The 18,110-nt window shown below is 37.4% G+C and overlaps 1 long non-coding RNA gene and 1 pseudogene across 1 annotated transcript in view; both read left to right on the plus strand.

The window, feature by feature from the left end:
• The window catches only part of LOC109025889 (uncharacterized), a 51,024-nt gene extending 36,191 nt beyond the window's left edge, over positions 1-14,833 (plus strand). Inside the window, exons 6-7 of the long non-coding RNA XR_002004840.2 lie at positions 3,363-3,546; positions 14,703-14,833. This is a non-coding gene — a long non-coding RNA (uncharacterized lncRNA). The remainder of the gene's footprint in view (positions 1-3,362; positions 3,547-14,702) is intronic.
• A 421-nt stretch (positions 14,834-15,254) lies between these two features.
• Positions 15,255-16,678, plus strand: LOC101135005 (selenide, water dikinase 1-like; annotated as a pseudogene).
• Positions 16,679-18,110: the final 1,432 nt, after the last annotated feature.

Below are 18,110 nucleotides of genomic sequence, written 5' to 3' on the forward strand. Positions count from 1 at the left end.
GCTTTTGGATCTAGCCACCCAGCAAGTTTACCAGGCTCTAGGCTGGTACTGGGGGTTGTCTGCACAGAGTCCTGTGATGTGAACTGTCTGTGGGTCTCTCAGCCATGGATAACAGCACCTGTTCTGATGGAAGTGGCAGGGGGGTGAAATGGACTCTGTGAGTGTCCTTAGCTTTGGTTGTTTAATGCACTATTTTTGTGCTGGCTGGCCTCCTGCCAGGAGATAGCACTTTCCAGAGAGCATCAGCTGTGGTAGTAAGGGGAGGAACAGGTGGTGGGCAGGGCCTTAGAACTCCCAAGAGTATATGCCCTTTGTCTTTGGTGGGTAGGGAAGGACCACCGGGTGGGGGTAGGGCTAGGCATGTCTGAGCTCAGACTCTCCTTGGGTGGGTCTTGCTGCGGCTGCTGTTGGGGATGGGGGTGAGGTTCCCAGGTCAATGCAGTTATAGCCCTCGGAGGATTACGACTGTCTTTACTGTGTCATGAAGGTTGTTAGGGAAGTGGGGGAAAGCCAGCAGTCACGGGCCTCACCCAGCTCCCACACAATCTGAAAGGCCAGTCTCACTCCCACCATGCTCCCCGCAACAACATCAAGTCTGTTTCCAGGCAGTGGGTGAGCAGGGCCACATCCCCAGCTGCAGAAGCAAATATGGCTTTCCTTCTTCCTCTGCCTGTGGAGTCTGCACACCGGATTCACACCCTCCCCAAGTTCTGGCCAGAAGGCCTCTCAATCAGTTCAAAGTGTTACAAAGTTCTGCTGGAGATTTCCTTCTCCCTGTGGCCTTTTCACCTCTGGTCACCCTCCCAAAGGACCCCTGTGAGGCCAGGCAAAAACGGCCTGCTAGGGGACTCACAGAGCTCCCATGGCTTTTCCTGCTGTTTCCTCTACCCCTGTATTTCTCTCGACTCTCTAAATTGACTCAACTCCAGGTAAGGTCAAAATCTTCTGTAACCTAGGACTTCCATTTCCCCAGTGGGGGTGTGTGTTCAGAGGTGGATGATCTCCCTTTCCCAGTTCTACAGTTTGGACACTCACAGTATATGGGGTGTCTCCTGGGTCCTTCAGGAGCATTCTGATTCCTTCAGGGTGGGTCCTCTCAGGTTTTCTGATTTGTTCCTGCAGTTGTTTTGGAGCAAAAATTCAGTGTGAACCTCCAAACACTGCTCTGTCTGTCCAAGTGGGAGCTGTAATCTAGTCCTGCCTCCCATCTGCCATGATCCTCCCCTCCTATTCATCTATTTTATTAAGTATTAATCAAATATATAACACTAAATTGGAGTTGAGAGAAAGCAAAAGAATGCTATATAGACTTTGACAGTTGTTGCAAGGGCTCAGTGGTTGACAGAAAGATACTAGAAGGCACAAAGAACAAAGTTCCTTTAATATCGGTAAAAGCTACAAGAACGTAACTATATTAAGACGACCAATCACTGCCAAATGAAATCAGCTAACAAGCGTATGAATCATTTTGGGTCCTTCTAGAAGCTCCTTTTGCCATTTTCAGGAAGGTTTTAACCTCCAGCGCCACCCAGTTGTTCTGTAGTCTCTGACTGTTGGACTGTCTGACTTACTAGGTGCAAGTGACTGACTGGTGAGCACTTAAGCACTTTGTCACTGAAAGTATGTTGTGATCCACAATCTGCATTTTAACATCTCCAGATTTATTTGCACATGAAAGTCTGAGAAGCATTTCCCTGATACACTTCTAAGTACTTACCTGGGAAATGAGTGAATTTAAGGTCAGTTCTCTCTAGAGTCATTTCCCCAGGTGACCTCCACCTCCTCCCCAAGCAGGACTAGGCTGTAAAGTCTGCTGAGTGTCATCTTGGCAGTCCTTGTTCTTGAAGAGCACGAAATCTTGTTAAGGAGAAGAAACTTGCCTAAAATAACCCAGTGTCAAAGTTACTGATCTGGTAACAAACATATGATTATTAACATGAGAAATACAGAAAATAGTACCCTAGAAGTTCAAATAAAAGGTACAAGTTTATAGGTAAAAGCTGACACAGATTTTGTTTTTTAAAGTCCTTTCTGAAGAATAGAAACTCAATTCAGGCTCTAAAGCAGTGGTTCTAACTTGAGCATGCATCAGAATTATCTGGCGCCCCACCCCAGAGTTTTCTATGCAGTTAAGTCTGAGATGGGGGCTGAGAATTTGCATTTCTAACAACTTCTCAACCTCATCTCCAGCTGCTCTGCTGATGCTGCCAGTGCAGGGACCACACTCTGAGAACCCCTGTTCCAAAGCAGTGGTTTTCAAACGGGGGTGGGGCAAGCAACATTGCTCCCAGGGGACATTTGGCAGTGTCTGCAGATATTTTCGGTGGTCACAAAGTGTGGGTGGGGGAACTACTGGCATCTGGTGGATGAAAGACACATTCTACAATGTGCAGGACATCCCTCCACAACAAAAGATTATCTGGCCCAAAATGTCAGTCTGCTGAGATTGAGAAACACTGCTCTAAAGCTCAACCTTGGCTGCCCATCAGGAACACCTGGGAAGACTTTAGACATCCTGATATCCAAACTGTACACCAGATCATTTAAACCAGAATCTCCAGGATTAGAACCTAGGTGATAAAAGTTTTTAAAGCTCCCCAGATAATTCTAACATGTAGCTGAAGCTGATGAGAATTCTTCTAAGGAATGGAAAATGTGTAAACAGACAAAACAGCTGAAAATCTTGCTGGTTAAAATATTTGCTTCCAGATTCACTCTCCATTTTTCTTTATTCTCTTCCAGTCTCCACGAGGCTGTCCAGAAACCAGATTACCCAGGGGCTGGCTCCCTTGCCCTCTGGCTTCTGGTTGGACTCAGCCAATAATAGGTACCACCTGGACATTGAAGGTGGAAAGGGAGAGATAACAGGTTATTATTTTTCCCACTTCCTCTGTGTGTTGCCATAATTCTGGCAGTAGTTTTGTTTCTCTATAGCTACATCTATTTGGGGGTGGCTGTTTATTTATTGCTTTAGCTCTCAAAGAGGTTCTGGCCACTCCTTATTCTCCTGTGTCCCTTCAGACCTAGGGTGGCAAAAGTTTGCTGCTGCTGCTAGCTAATGTCTTGGTACTTCAATATGCATTATTGATTTCTCAGCTCTGCACACATCTCTGCAAATTATCCCTTAACTTAAAAGTCACCTCAAAATTCCAGGTGAATGTGCTGTCTGTTTCCTGTGCAGTCACATGGGGCTCCATGCTCAGAAAGGTCCCGTGCTTGGTTTAATGCTCTTCTGCAACAGTCTTGGAATTCTTAATATATTTGAACAAGAGGCCCTGCATTTTCTTCTTTCAGTGGGCCCTGAAAATTATGTAGTGATCCTGTTGCCAGGATTCCGACTGATATAAAGCTATTCTTGATAGGGAGGAAATGGCATGAATGAGACTTGAAGCTAAAAATGCACTTGCTGTATTTGAAGAACATTAAGTGTGGCTGTTTGTGACCTGGCTGGAAAGGACAACCCATCATCACATCTACTGGTAAACTTATGGTATCCAGAAAAAGCCAAAGGACTCTATTGCAAGACAGCATCACCTGGCTGCAGAGGTACCTAATTTGCCCTGGATGAGGTCATGGTGCTTGCTGGTTTACAAGTAATCAGTTTTTTTGTTTTTTGTTTTTTTTAACCTAGTTTATTGAGGTGTAATTGACAAATAAAATTGTATATATTTAAGGTGTATAATGTGATGATTTGACATACACATACGATGTGAGATAATTACCACAATCAGGTTAATTAACACATCTATCACTTCACAGAATTATGATTTTGTGTAGTGACAACACTTGAAATCTACAACACTCAGAAATTTTCAAATATACAATACACTATTGTTAACTATAGTCACCTGTTGTAGATCAGATCTCCAAAATTTATTCATCTTATAACTGAACATTTGTATGCTTTGACCAACATCTTCTCATTTCCCCCAAACGATAGGATTTTATTCCTTTTTATGACTAAATAATATTTCATCATGTATGTATAAAATTCATTCATCTCTCAGCAGACACCTAGGTTGTTTCCCTGTCTTGACTGTTGTGAATAATTCTGCAATGAACATGGGAGTGCAGATATCTATATTTGACATACAAATTTCATCTTCTTTGGATATATTTCCATGAGTGGGATTGCTTGATCAATGACAGTTCTATTATTAATTTTTTGAGAAACCTCTATACTGTTTTCATAATGGCTATACCAATTTACATTCCCACCAACAGTGCACAAGGTTCTCTTCTCTCCACATCTTCATCAACACTTGTATCTCTTGTCTTTTTTAATAGTAGCCATATTAATAGACGTGAGGTAGTACCTCATACCTCTATGTGGTTTTGATTTGCATTTCTCTGTTGATCAGTGATATTGAGCACCTTTTCATATACCTATTGGCCATTTGTATTGTTGTTATTTTGTTTTGTTTTGTTTTTTTACTGAGTTGTATGAGTTCTTTATGTATTTTAGATATTAACCCCTTACTGGATATATGGTTTGCAGATATTTTCTTTTATTTTACAGGTGGCCTTTTACTTAATTGTTTCCTTTGCTGTGCAGAAACTTTTAGTTTGATGTATTTCCACTTGTTTATTTTTACTTTTGTTGCCTATGCTTTTTGTATCATATCCAAAAAATCACTGCCAAGATCATTGTCAAGAAGCTTTTCTCCTATGTATTTGTCTATGAGTTTTATAGTTGCAGGTCTTATGTTTAAGTCTTTAATCTATCTTGAGTTAATTTTTGTGAGTGTTATTAGATAGGGGTCCAATTTCATTTTTTTACATGTGGACATTACAGTTTTCTCAACACAACACCATTTGTTGAAAAGACCATCCTTTCCCCTTGTTATTCTTGATACCCTTATCAAATATTATTTGACCATATATGCATAAGTTTATTTCTGGGCTATTATTCCATTGGCATATGAACAGGATTTATTCCAGGATAAATATGGAATAACTTTATTTTTGATTATTTTGAGAGTCTGATTTTATGCCAGTAAGATATTGCTTTTATTACTACAGCTTTGTAATACAGTTTGAAAGCAAGAAGTGTGATGACGCCTCCAGTTTTATTCCTTCTCGAGATTTCTTTGGCTATTCAGGGTCTTTCTTGATTCCATATGAACTTTAAAATTGTTTGTTCTATTTCTGCAAAAAAAAATGCCATTGAAATTTTGATAGGGATTCTATTGAATCTATAGAAAACTTGGGGTGGTATGGGCATTTTAACAGTACTAATTCTTCCAACCCATGAACATGGGATATCTTTCCATTTAATTGTGCTTTCATCAATTTCTTCCATCAATATATTATAGTTTTCAGTGCATATATCTCTCATTTCCTTAATTAAATTTTTTCTTAAGTATTTTATGTTTTGGTGCTATTATAAATGGAATTCTTTTCTTTATATCTTTTTCAGATATTTTTCTCATTAATGTGTAGAAATTCAATGATTTTGTATATTGATTTTGTATCCTGCAACTTTACTGAATTCATTTATTAATTTTAGTTTAGTTTTAGATACTAAAGTTGTTTGGTATGGTCTTTAGGATTTCCTATATATAAAATCATGTTATCTGTAAACAGAATAATTTTACTTCTTCCTTTCTGATTTGGATGCCTTTTATTTCTTTTCCTTGCCTAATTTCTCTGGCTAGAACTTCCAGTACTATGTTGAATAGAATTGATGAGAGTGAGCACTCTTGTCCTATTCCTGATCTCAAAGGAAAAGCTTTTAGTTTTTCATAGTTGAGTATATAATATTATCTGTGAGTTTTACACGTATGGCCTTTTTATGTTAAGGTGCATTATTTTTATATCAATTTGTTGAGAGGTTTTATCATAAAAAGATGTTGAATATTGTCAATGCTTTTTATGCACGTATTGAGATAATCATGCTTTTTATCCATCATTTTGTTAATATGGTGTATCACATTTATTGATTTGTGCATGTTGAAGCATCCTTGCATTACGGGGATAAATCTCACTTGATCATGGTGTATGATTCTTCTAATGTGCTGTTGAATTTGGTTGCTAGTATTTTGTCAAAATTTTTTGCATCTATGTTCATCAGGGATATTGACCTGTACTTTTCTTTTCTTGTAATGTCTTTATCTAGCTTTATTATGGGGATAATACTGGCCTCATAAAATGAGGTTGGAACTGTTTCTTCCTCTTCAATTTTTTAAGAGAAGTGAAGAACACTTAGCATCAAGTATTCTTTAAATTTTGGTAGAAATCACCAGTGAAGACTTATGCTCCTGGGCTTTGGCCTGTTGGGAGGTTTTTGATTACCAATTCAATCTTCTTATTTGTTATTGGTCTGTTCAGGCTTTCTATTTTTTTCATGATTCTGATTCAGTATCCATAGATCATATGTTTCTAAGAATTTATCCATTTCTTCTAGGTTATACAATTCATTGGTATATAGTTGTCCATAGTGGTCTTTTTTGTATTTCTGTGGTATCATTTGTAATGTCTCCTCTTTGTTCTTTTTATTTATTTGAGTCATCCCTTTTTTTGGTTAGTCTAGCTAAAGGTGTATCAATTTTGTTTATTTTTGTTAAAACTAACTCTTCGTTTTATTCTTTTTCATTGTTTCTCTGTTTTTGTGTTACTTATTTTAGCACTAATCTTTATTATTTTCTTTCTTCTGCTAACTTTAGGCTTGGTTTGTTCTTGTTTTTCTAGTTCCTTAAAGTGTAAAGTTAGATTATTTATTTGATATCTTTCTTTTTAAATATAGGCATTTATAGCTATAAACTTTCCTTTTATTTTTTATTTTTTTATTTTTTATTTATTTATTTTTTTGAGACAAGAGTTTCACTCTTGTTGCCCAGGCTGGAATGCAATGGCGTAATCTCGGCTCATCACCACCTCTTCCTCCCGGGTTCAAGCAATTCTCTGGCCTCAGCCTCCCGAGTAGCTGGGATTACAGGCATGTGCCACCATGCCTGGCTAATTTTGTATTTTTAGTAGAGATGGGGTTTCACCATATTGGTCAGGCTGGTCTCAGACTCCCGACCTCAGGTGATCCACCCTCCTTGGTCTCCCAAAGTGCTGAGATTACAGGTGTGAGCTATCACGCCCAGCCTAAACTTTCCTTTTAGAACTGCTTTTGGTGCATCCATATCTTTTAGTTTGTTGTGTTTTCAATTTTGTTTATCTCATAATAGCTTTAATTTCCCTTTTGATTTCTTTTTGACCTGTTGGTCATTCAGGAGCGTGTTGCTTCATTTCCATGGATTTGTGAATTTTCTAATTTTCCTCTTGTTACTGATTTCTAGTTTCCTACCTTTGTGGTCAGAAAAGATACTTGATATGATTTCAGTCTTCTTGAAACACATAATTTATCCTGGAGACTGTCCCATATGCACTTGAGAAAAAGGTATACTCTGTTGCTGTTGGATAAAATGTCCTATATGTGTCTGTTAGGTCCATTGATTATACAATGGTGTTCAAATCCACTGCTTGCTTATTGATTTTCCTATGTGGTTGATCTATCCATTGTTGAGAGTGGGATATTAAAGTATTCTACTGTTACTATATTGCTGTTTGTTTCTCCTTTCAGTTATTTTAATATTTGTTTTATATAGTTAAGTGCTCTTACATTTAGTGCAGATATAGTTATAATTGTTATATATTCTTGATGAGTTGACCCATTTAACATTCTGTGATGATCTATTGTCTCTGTTGACAGTTTTTTATTGAAAGGCTATTTTTTCTAATGTAAGTATAGCCACCCTGCTTTCTTTTGGTTACCATTTGCATGGAATTTTTTTTTCTATTTTTTTCACCTTTCAGCCTAAGCATGTTCTTAAAGCTAAAGTGAGTCTCTTGTGGGAAGCATGTACTTGGATCTTGTTTTTTTTTTTAATCCATCTAGCTACTCTATGTCTTTTGATTGAAGAATTTAATTCATTTATATTTAAAGTAATTATTGATAGGTAAGGATTTGCTATTGACATTTTGTTAATTGTTTTCTGACTGTTTTGTATTTCCTTTGTTCCTTTCGTTCTCTCTTGCTGTCTTCCCTTACAATTTGATTACTTCTGTGGTGACAGGCTCTGATTTCTTTCTCCGAATCTTTTGTGTATCTACTACAGGTTTTTTTATTGTGGTTACCATGAGGCTGCATAAAACATTATAGTCATAACAACCAATTTTAAGGTCATACAACTTCATTTGCATATACAAATTGTATACTTTACTTCCCCTCCACACACATTTCAACTTATTGATGTTACAATGTAAATTTTTAAATATTATGTATCCATTAACAAATTACTGTGGCTTCAAAAATACATTTGTCTTTCACTCTTTTACCAGAGTTGAAAGCAGTTTATGCACAATTACAATATTACAGAATTCTGAATTTAACTATACTTTTTTTGCTAATGAGCTTTGTACAGTCATGTTTTTACATTTTTAATTAGCATCCTTTTCTTTTCGGCTTGAAGAACTTCCTTTATTATTTTTTTCCTTTTTTTTTTTTTTTTTTTTTTTGAGACAGAGTCTCACTCTGTTGCCCAGACTGGGATGCAGTGGCATGATCTCGGCTCACTGCAATCTCCGCCTCCCAGGTTCAAGCAATTCTCTTGCCTCAATCTCCTGAGTAGCTGGAATTATAGACATCTGCCACCACCCTGGCTAAAGTTTTTTGTATTTGTAGTAGAGTCGGGGTTTCGCTATGTTGGCCAGGTTGGTCTCAAACTCCTGACCTCAAGTGATTCACCCACCTCAGCATCCCAAAGTGCTGAGATTACAGGCATGAGCCACCAAACCTGGTCGATTTTTTTCCTATTATTTTTGAGACAAAGTCTTTCTCTGTTGCCCATGTGAAGTGCAGTGGCACAATCACAGCTCATCGTAGCCTCGACCTCCCAAGCTCAAGTGATCCTCCCACCTCAGACTCCCAATGTGCTGGGCTACAGGCATGAACCACTGTACCTGGCATCTTTATTATTTCTTGTAAGTCAAGTCTAGTGGTATTGAATGCCTCCAGTTTTTGTTTGTTTGGTAAAGTCTTCATCTCTCTTTCATTTCTGAAGAACAACTTTGCCAGATAAAGCATTCTTGGTTGACAGTTTTCCCCCACTTTCAGCACTTTGAATATATCATCCCACTCTGTCCTGGCCTGCAAAGTTTCTGCTCAGAAATTGTCTGATAGTCTTACGGTACTTTACTTGTATGTGATGTGAGTCAATTTTTTCTTCCTGATTTCAAAATTTTCTCTATCTTTGTCTTTTTGACAACTTAATTATACTGTGTCTCAGTGTATTCCTTTTCTGGTTCAAACTATTTGGGGATTTTTGCACCTTATGAATCTAGATGTCCATTTCTCTCCCCAAATTTGGGGAGTTTTCAGCCATTTCTGGACTCTCTGTTCTTGCCTATTGGTCTGTTTATCTGTTTTTTCAACAACACCACACTATCTGGAATACTATAGCTGTATAGTAAGTCTTGAAATTGGGTAGTGTCAGTCCTTTAACTTTGTTCTTCTCCTGCAATATTGAGTTGACTGGGTCTTTTGCCTCTGCATATAAACTTTAGAATCGGTTTGCTGATATTCATAAAATAACTTGCCGAGATTTTTACTGGGATTGCATTAAACCTATAGATCAAGTTGAAAAGAATTGATATATGTTTTTAATTTCAAATTCCTCTCGTTCATTGCTGGTATATAAGAAAGCAATTGACTTTTGTATATTAACTTTGTATTTTGCAAGCTTTCTATAATCATTTATAAGTTCCAGGAGTTTTTGTTGTTGACTCTCAGATTTTTTATGTAAGAAATCATGTTATCTTCAAACAGAAAATTTTACTTGTTTAATCTCAGTCTCTATAACATTTATTTCATTTTCTTGTTTAATTGTGTTAGCAAGGACTACCAGTACAATGTTGAAAAGCACTGATGAAAGAGGACATGCTTGCCTTATTCCCAATCTTAGTCACCATTACGTATAATGTTAGATATAGGTTTCTGTAGCTATTCTTTACCAAGCTGAGGAAATTCCCACTCTATTCCTAGTTTGCTGAGAATTTTTATAATGAATGGGGGTTAGATTTTTATCAAATGCTTTTTCTGCACCTATTAATATGATTATGTGATTTTTTTCTTTTGCTTTTTGATGTGATGAATTACATTAATTGGTTTTCAAATGTTAAATCAGCCTTGCATACATGGGATAAATTCCACTTGGTCGTGTTGTATATTTCTTTTTTTAAATTATTGGATTCAATTTGCTAATATTTTGTTGAGGAGTTTTGCATTTATAAATTCATGAGAGGTATTGGTCTTCAGTTTTCCTTTCTTGTAATGTCTGTGTGATTTTTGTCTTAGGGTAATGCTGGTCTCATAGAAAGAGTATTCCCTCTGTTTCTCTCCTTAGGAAGAGATTGCAGAAAATTGATGTAATCTCCTTCTTAAATATTTGGTAGAATTCACCAGTGAACCCATCTGTCATAGTAGGTTCATGACAGATGAGTCATTTCTTTTTTAGAATATTATTATTGATTTAACTTCTTTAATAGCTATAGACTATTTAGATTGTCTATTTCTTCATGTTTGGGTTTTGAAAACTTGTGTCTTCCAAAAAATGGGTCTATTTCATCTAGGTTATCAATTTAGTGAGTATAGAGTTGATCATAATATTTATTTATTATCATTTTAATTATCATTTTAATGTCTATGGGGTCTGTACTGATGTTTCGTCTTTCATTTTTGATACTAATATTTGTGTCTTCCTTCTTCTTTTCTTAGCCTGGCTAGAGGCTTATCAGTTGTATTGATCTTTTAAAAAAAACCAGCTTCTGGCCTTTTGCTTCTGGTTTTGCTGGTTTTTCTCTGTTGATTTCCTGGTTTTAAATTTCACTGATTTCTGCATTTATTTTTTACTATTTCTGCTTACTTTGGATTTAATTTTTATTCTTTTCCTAGTTTCCTAAGGTGGAGATTTAGATTATTGAATCTTTCCTTTTTCTAATATATGCTTTCAATGCTATAAATTTCCTTCTAAGCACTGCTTTCACTTCATTCCCCAAATTTTGATAAGTTGTATTTTCATTTCCATTTAGTTCAAAATATCTTTAAACTTCTCTTGAAATTTCTTCTTTGACCACGTGTTATTTAGAAACATGTTGTTTAATCTCCAAGTATTTGGGGATTTCCCAGCTACCTTTTTGTTATCAATTTCTAGTTTAATTCCACTGTGGTCTGAGGGCAGACATTTTTTAATTTCTGTAATTTTAAATTTCTAAAGGTGTGTTTTCAGCAGCCCAGAATTTGATCTATCTTGATAAATGTTCCATGTGAATTTAAGAAAAATGTGTAAGCTGTTGTTGTTGGATGTAGTAGTCTATAGATGTCAATTATATACAGTTGACTGATGGGGCTGTTGAGTTAAATTATGTCCTTATTGATTTTCTGCCTGCTGGAGCTGTTCACTTCTGACAGAGTGTTAAAGTCTGTAAGTACAAGAGTGAATTCATCTATTTTTCCTTGCAGTTCTATCAGTTTTTGTCTCACATATTTTGACAATCTGTTGTCATATATGTTAAAGTTTTTATATCTCCTTGGAGAACTGACCTCTTCATCATTATATAATGCTCCTCTTTATCCCTGATAACTTTCCTTGCTCTGAAGTCTGCTCTGTCTGAAATTAATATAGCTACTTTTACTTTTTAAATTAGTATTAGCATGGTATATCTATCTTCCTTCTTTTACTTTTAATCTATATATGTCTTTGTATTTAAAGTGGAATTCTTGCAGACAACGTGTAGTTGGGTCTTTTTTTCTTTAATCTACTCATCAATCTCTGCCGTTCAATTGGTTTATTTAGACTATTGACACTTAAAGTGATTATTAATATAGTTGGATGAATATCTACTACATTTTTACTGTTTTCTATCTGTTGCCATTTTTCTTTGTTTTTATTTTTGTCTTCCATAGTTTTTCTGCCTTTTGTTGTTTTAATTTAGTATTTTGTATAATTCCATCTTCTCTCCTTTCTTAGCATATTAGTCACGCTTCATCATGCTTCTTTTTTTTCTCTTTTAGTGGTTGTCTTAAAGTGTGCAATATACATTCACAACAAATCCAAGCCCACTTTAAAAAAACACTACACAACTTCACTATAGTGCAATTTCTTTTTTTTTCTTTTTGTTTTTTGAAACAGGGTGTTGCTCTGTCACAATTTATTGTCTGTTATTCTTTGTAATAACAGGATATTTCCAATTCTTCCCTTCCCTCCCTTGCCTCATTGCTGTCATTCATTTTACTTATATGTAAACATATCTATATTTATATCTATAAAATTGAATACATTGTTGATATTATTTTGAACAAATTGTTGTATTAGGTTAATTAAGAATAAGTAAAATAAGTTTTTATTTTACTTTCACTTACGCATTCCCCCATGCTGTTCCTTTATGTTGATTTGAATTTCTGACCTATATAATTTTTCTTCTCTCTAAAGAACTTTTCTTAACATTTCTTGCAAGGCAGGTATATTTGCAGCAAATGTCCTCATTTTTGTTTTGCTGAGAAATTATTGATTTTTCTTTCAGTTTTGGGAATAATTTTATAGGGTACAAAATTCAGGGTTGATGGGTTTTTTTTCTTTAACTCTTTAAATGTTTCACTCCACTCTCTTCTTGCTTGTATAGCTGGGGAGATGGAGACAATTCTTACCTTTGCTCCTCTCTAGGTAAGGTGTTTTTACTCTGACTTCTTTCAAAAATTTTAAAAAATCTTTGATTCTCTGAAATTTGAAACATAAAATGCCCAGATTTTGTTTGGCAATTATCCTGCTTAGTGTTCTCTGAGGTTCCTGGATCTATGGTTTGGCATCTGACATTAATTTAAGGAAATTCTCAGTCATTATTGTTTCCAGTATTTCTTCTGTTCCTTTTCCCTTTTTTCTCCATCTGGTATTTGCATTAAACAAATGGTATACCTTTTTTTAGTTGTCCTACAGTCCTTGGATATTCTGTTCTGTTTTTTCAGTCTCTTTTCTCTTTGCTTTTCTGTTTTGGGAGTTTCTGTTGTCATATATCTTCAAGCTCACAGATTATTTCCTCAGGAATGTCCCGTCTACTGATAAGCCCATGAAAGGCATTTTTCATTTCTGCTACAGTATTTTTTATCTCTAGTACATCTTTTTACTCTTTTTTAGAATCTCCATCTCTCTGCTTACATTATTTACCTGTTCTTGCATGTTGTCTCCTTTATCCATTAAAGCTCTTAGCATACTAGTAATTATTTGTTTTAATTCCTGGTTAAATATCAACATTTCTGATGTATCTAACTCTGGTTCTGATGCTTGTCAGTCTCTTCAAACCATACTTGTTGCCTTTTTGGATACCTTATAATTTTTCTGTTAAAAGGTAGACATGATCCATGGGGTAAAATGATGTACAGGGTAAATAGGCCTTTAATAATATGGTAGTAAGGCAAAGTGGTTTTCTATATTCCCGTGATTAGTTCTCAGTCTTTTAGGGAGCCTGTGCCCCTGAACTATGAGCTTTACCAGTGCTTCTCAGTTTTCTGCCCTCTCCCTGTGAGACAGGATGGGTGGAAAAAGTTGGAGTTGGGTATTTCTCCTTTTCCATGTGGAAAACTGGAGTTGTGCATTTCTCTTCCCCTTGGTGGGTAAGGCTCTGATTAAACCCCAGCAGATTTGGGTCTGATAAAATAGTTTCTCCTGAGGACAGGCCTTGTTAAGAAGAACAGAATATGGAGGTTTATGTTTGTGGGTGTCTATTCTAGTAAATTGTGATTCTCTGTGTTCCCCTGCTGGTCTTTCCAATTTTGAAGTTTTCCCTGTGTCCTCACTCCTCTTACAGATACAAGAAGAGTTGTTTTTTTAGATTCTTCAGCTTTTTACTTCTTTTGCTTATTTTAATAAGAGTAATAATACCAAGTGTCAGCAAGTGTCAGTGAGAGTAAAAAATGATGCAACCACTTTAGACAAACAATCTGACAGTTTCTTATAAAGTTGAATATATACTTATCATAGAACCCATCAATTTCACTTTTAGGTACTTACCCAAGAAAAATGAAACCTATGTTCTCACAAAGACCAGTACATAAATGTTCATAGTAGCTTTATTCATAATAACCAAAAGTTGTGAACAGCCTAAATGTAACCTACTGATACAGGCAATACAAATCAATCTGAAAACATGATGTTGTGTGAAAGAAGTCAGACACAAAAGAGTACATATTTTGTAATTGAATTTATATCAAATTCTACAACAGACAAAACTAATCTATTGTGGTGTAAAGTACATCAGTGTTTTCCTAGGGTCTGTAGGGGAGGGGATTGAATGCAAAGGAACATGAAGAAACTTTCTGGGTGATGTAGATGTTTTATATCCTGATTGTGGTGATGGTAGTTCCACAGATGTACAGATTTGTAAAACTCATCTAAATGTATGCTTAAAATGGGTGCATTTTATTCATGTAAATTACACCTTGATAAAGTTGATTTTTAAAAAAAAGTAAGTTCTCATGGTAACTGAGAAACTATGACAATAATCTAATTCTCCAAACCACTGTGATATACTCAAGTCTAACTTACCAATGATAAATTAACCCCTTACACTTGAAGGCATTTAAGTAACTAGCTTCCTTTATTAATGAACTGAAATAACTTCCTATAATACCATCAGTAAAATAATTACATTCATTTCTCTTTCAGACTTACTAAATAAATGCTATTACTTTCAAATACACCAAGGAATAAAAGAATTTATATTTAAAGTGTTTGGAGAGTAAACATTTTACAGTATTTATAACATTCCCTAAGTAAATAAAATAAAGCATTTAAAATTACTTCCTTTATGTTTTAAATATGCTGTATTATGTTGAATGGCCTTTAAACACAAAACCCAGCACATGAGAAGTTCCAAGGTGTCATCTAGGTCTTCACTTCTGCGTCTGCTCTAAGTTGTTACAGACAATTGCCTACACTTGGGGAGGGCGGCGCCCCGGCTGCCGCAGAGCCGAGCCGAGCCAGGCGAGCCCCCGCGGCGCCCAAGCGCGGGCCCGGGCCCGGCCCCAGCCGCCGCCGGGCGCGGCATTTTTATTCAAGCGACGATAACGGAGCCCGGCCGCGCCCGGTGCATTGTGGGAACGGCCCGCGGCCCGTTTTCGGGAGGAGGCGGAGGGCGCGAAGCGAGCTGGTGGATCCGTATAGAACCCAGCCAACCCCCAGAGGGAGGGGAGGGGCTGAGCTGTGAGGAGAGCGAGACACAAGAACCGTGTGTACGCCGGAGTCCTTTTAACCCAGAAAGTTACGAATTGGACAGGAGCTTCTGGCTAACCAGATTCACTGAACTGAAGGGCACAGGCTGCAAAGTGCCCCAAGATGTCCTGCAAAAATTTCTGGAATCTTTACAGAAGAACCACTTCCAAGAAGATGAGCAGTTTCTGGGAGCCGTTATGCCAAGGCTTGGCATTGGAATGGATACTTGTGTCATTCCTTTGAGGCACCGTGGGCTATCCTTGGTTCAAACCATAGATTACGTTTACCCGATCGTAGACGATCCTTACATGATGGGCAGGATAGCATGTGTCAGTCAATGCCCTCAGTGACCTCTACGCAACGGGAGTCATGGAATGTGACAATATGCTGATGCTCCTCGGAGTCAGTAATAAAATGACTGACAGGGAAAGGGATAAAGTGATGCCTCTGATTATTCAAGGTTTTAAAGACGCAGCTGAAGGAGCAGGAACGTCTGTAACAGGCGGCCAAACAGTTCTAAACCCCTGGATTGTCCTGGGAGGAGTCGCTACCACTGTCTGCCAGCCCAATGAATTTATCATGCAGACAATGCAGTGCCAGGAGACATGCTGGTGTAGACAAAACCCCTGGGGACACAGGTGGCAGCGGCTGTGCACCAGTGGCTGGATATTCCTGAGAAATGGAATAAGATTAAACTAGTGGTCACCCAAGAAGATGTAGAGCTGGCCTATCAGGAGGCAATGATGAACATGGCAAGGCTCAACGGGACAGCTGCCGGACTCATGCACACGTTCAATGCCCACGCGGCCACTGACATCAAGGGTTTTGGGATTTGGGGCCATGTGCAGAACCTGGCCAAGCAGCAGAGGAACGAGGTGTCATTTGTAATTCACAACCTCCCGGTGCTGGCCAAGACGGCTGCAGCGAGCAAGGCATGTGGAAACATGTTTGGCCTCATGCACGGGACCTGCCCAGAGACCTCAGGCGGCCTTCTGATCTGTTTACCACATCAGCAAGCAGCTCAGTTCTGTGCAGAGATAAAGTCCCTCAAATATGATGAAGGCCACCAAGCATGGATTATTGGGATTATAGAGAAGGGCAACTGCACAGCCAGAATCATAGACAAACCCTGGATCATCGAGGTCGCACCACAAGTGGCCACTCAAAATATGAATCCCACACCCGGGCCACCTCTTTTTTTTTTCTTTTTTTTTTTTTTTGAGACGGAGTCTCGCTCTGTCGCTCAGGCTGGAGTGCAGTGGCGCCATCTCGGCCCACTGCAAGCTCCGCCTCCCGGGTTCACGCCATTCTCCTGCCTCAGTCTCCCGAGTAGCTGGGACTACAGGCGTGCACCACCACGCCCGGCTAATATTTTTTTGTATTTTTAGTAGAGACGGGGTTTCACCGTGTTAGCCAGGATGGTCTCGATCTCCTGACCTCGTGATCCGCCCGCCTAGGCCTCCCAAAGTGCTGGGATTACATGCTTGACGGGGCCACCTCTTAATCTAGACAGAAATAGCTGTTTGGTTTTGTTTTTAAATAGATCTATTTCCTTTATCATCACTTCAATTAAAGACTATAAACAACAGAAATCTCATTGTGTCTACACATCGGATGACCTTAGGTCGGTTTGTAAGTGGATACAATTAATAAAATAAAATCCGTCACCTTTTTTTCCTGTTACATTAACTGAAGATGCACCCAATCTTGAGGCAGCTTCTGAGTTGAGAATTATATTGTTATCCAATACTGTTGATTCATTTTGAATCTTTAGACACTTATCTCTTGCTGCATAGGCTCTTTTTAAAGGTGCTTTCACATAGCACAGACATTACCAGTAATCTTGTCAAATAGCAGTTGGTGTCTTCATTTTATGTATATTTATCATAAGTCTGATTTTTTTTTAAGCATCTTGAATGGTTTTCTGGAGAGACAGCATTGATAAGTGGCACATGACGGTATCTCAGTCATAAGAGGGTTGCATGATTCCTTTGAATGCTTGATTTGGAAAAGCCTAGTCTTGTCTCTCAAGAGAATCTCGGACCCAGAACATTCTCCAGTAGTGCACTCAGTTAAACAGGGCAAGTGCTTCACTGCATGGAAAACACTTTGAAGAGACAAAAAAGAAATCTTATTTCTTTTTTTGTAGCCTTTCTGATATTTACAATAATACCACTAACTGTTTTCTTTATCGATAGCAAAGAAGGATACTTTTTGCAATGTAATTAGATGTTCTATAGTGCTACAAGGAAATGCCTCCCGAAAGGAGGCTCATGTATAATACTCATTTACAAAATATATAATTACGCAAATAATTTTTAAATATAATCAATAATAAAGACTGTTCTGTGGATGTTAGTGTTTAATACATTTTCTATTTTGTACAGTGATTTCAGGCCTTTTGTTTTCTTGAAATCAGCAGATATTTAGCCTAATTCTTAGCATTATTTTGTCCTTTGCACCAGTACTTTTTTGTGCACGCTTTTTGTGATCTGTGTTAAAAACCTGCATTGCCAACATTGCAGCTCCAACTTAAACTTGTTATTCAAATAAATATTTAATTTTTTAAATTGCTCTTGTATAATCAGATGCCCCTTTTAGTATTATTTTAGAAGCATTGGGAGGGTTTTGCCTAAAGTACAATTTATCGGGAAAAACTAGATTTTAGTTTTATAAAACTTTTAAGTCTTTCATGGGACCTATATTTTCTTGAATTAAACTTTGTAGTTCAAGAATAAATAGGCAATCTCGAAAGGTGTTATCTGTGTTGCATAAAGTGGAGGCCTCCTTATATTTTAACCTACTAAGCAATTGAGGGATTCCTGTCATTAAGCACAAGAGCACTGGATCCTCAAGTGCCCA

This window comes from Gorilla gorilla, chromosome 11, assembly GCF_029281585.2.
Source record: "Gorilla gorilla gorilla isolate KB3781 chromosome 11, NHGRI_mGorGor1-v2.1_pri, whole genome shotgun sequence".
In the NCBI taxonomy this organism is placed as follows: domain Eukaryota; kingdom Metazoa; phylum Chordata; class Mammalia; order Primates; family Hominidae; genus Gorilla; species Gorilla gorilla.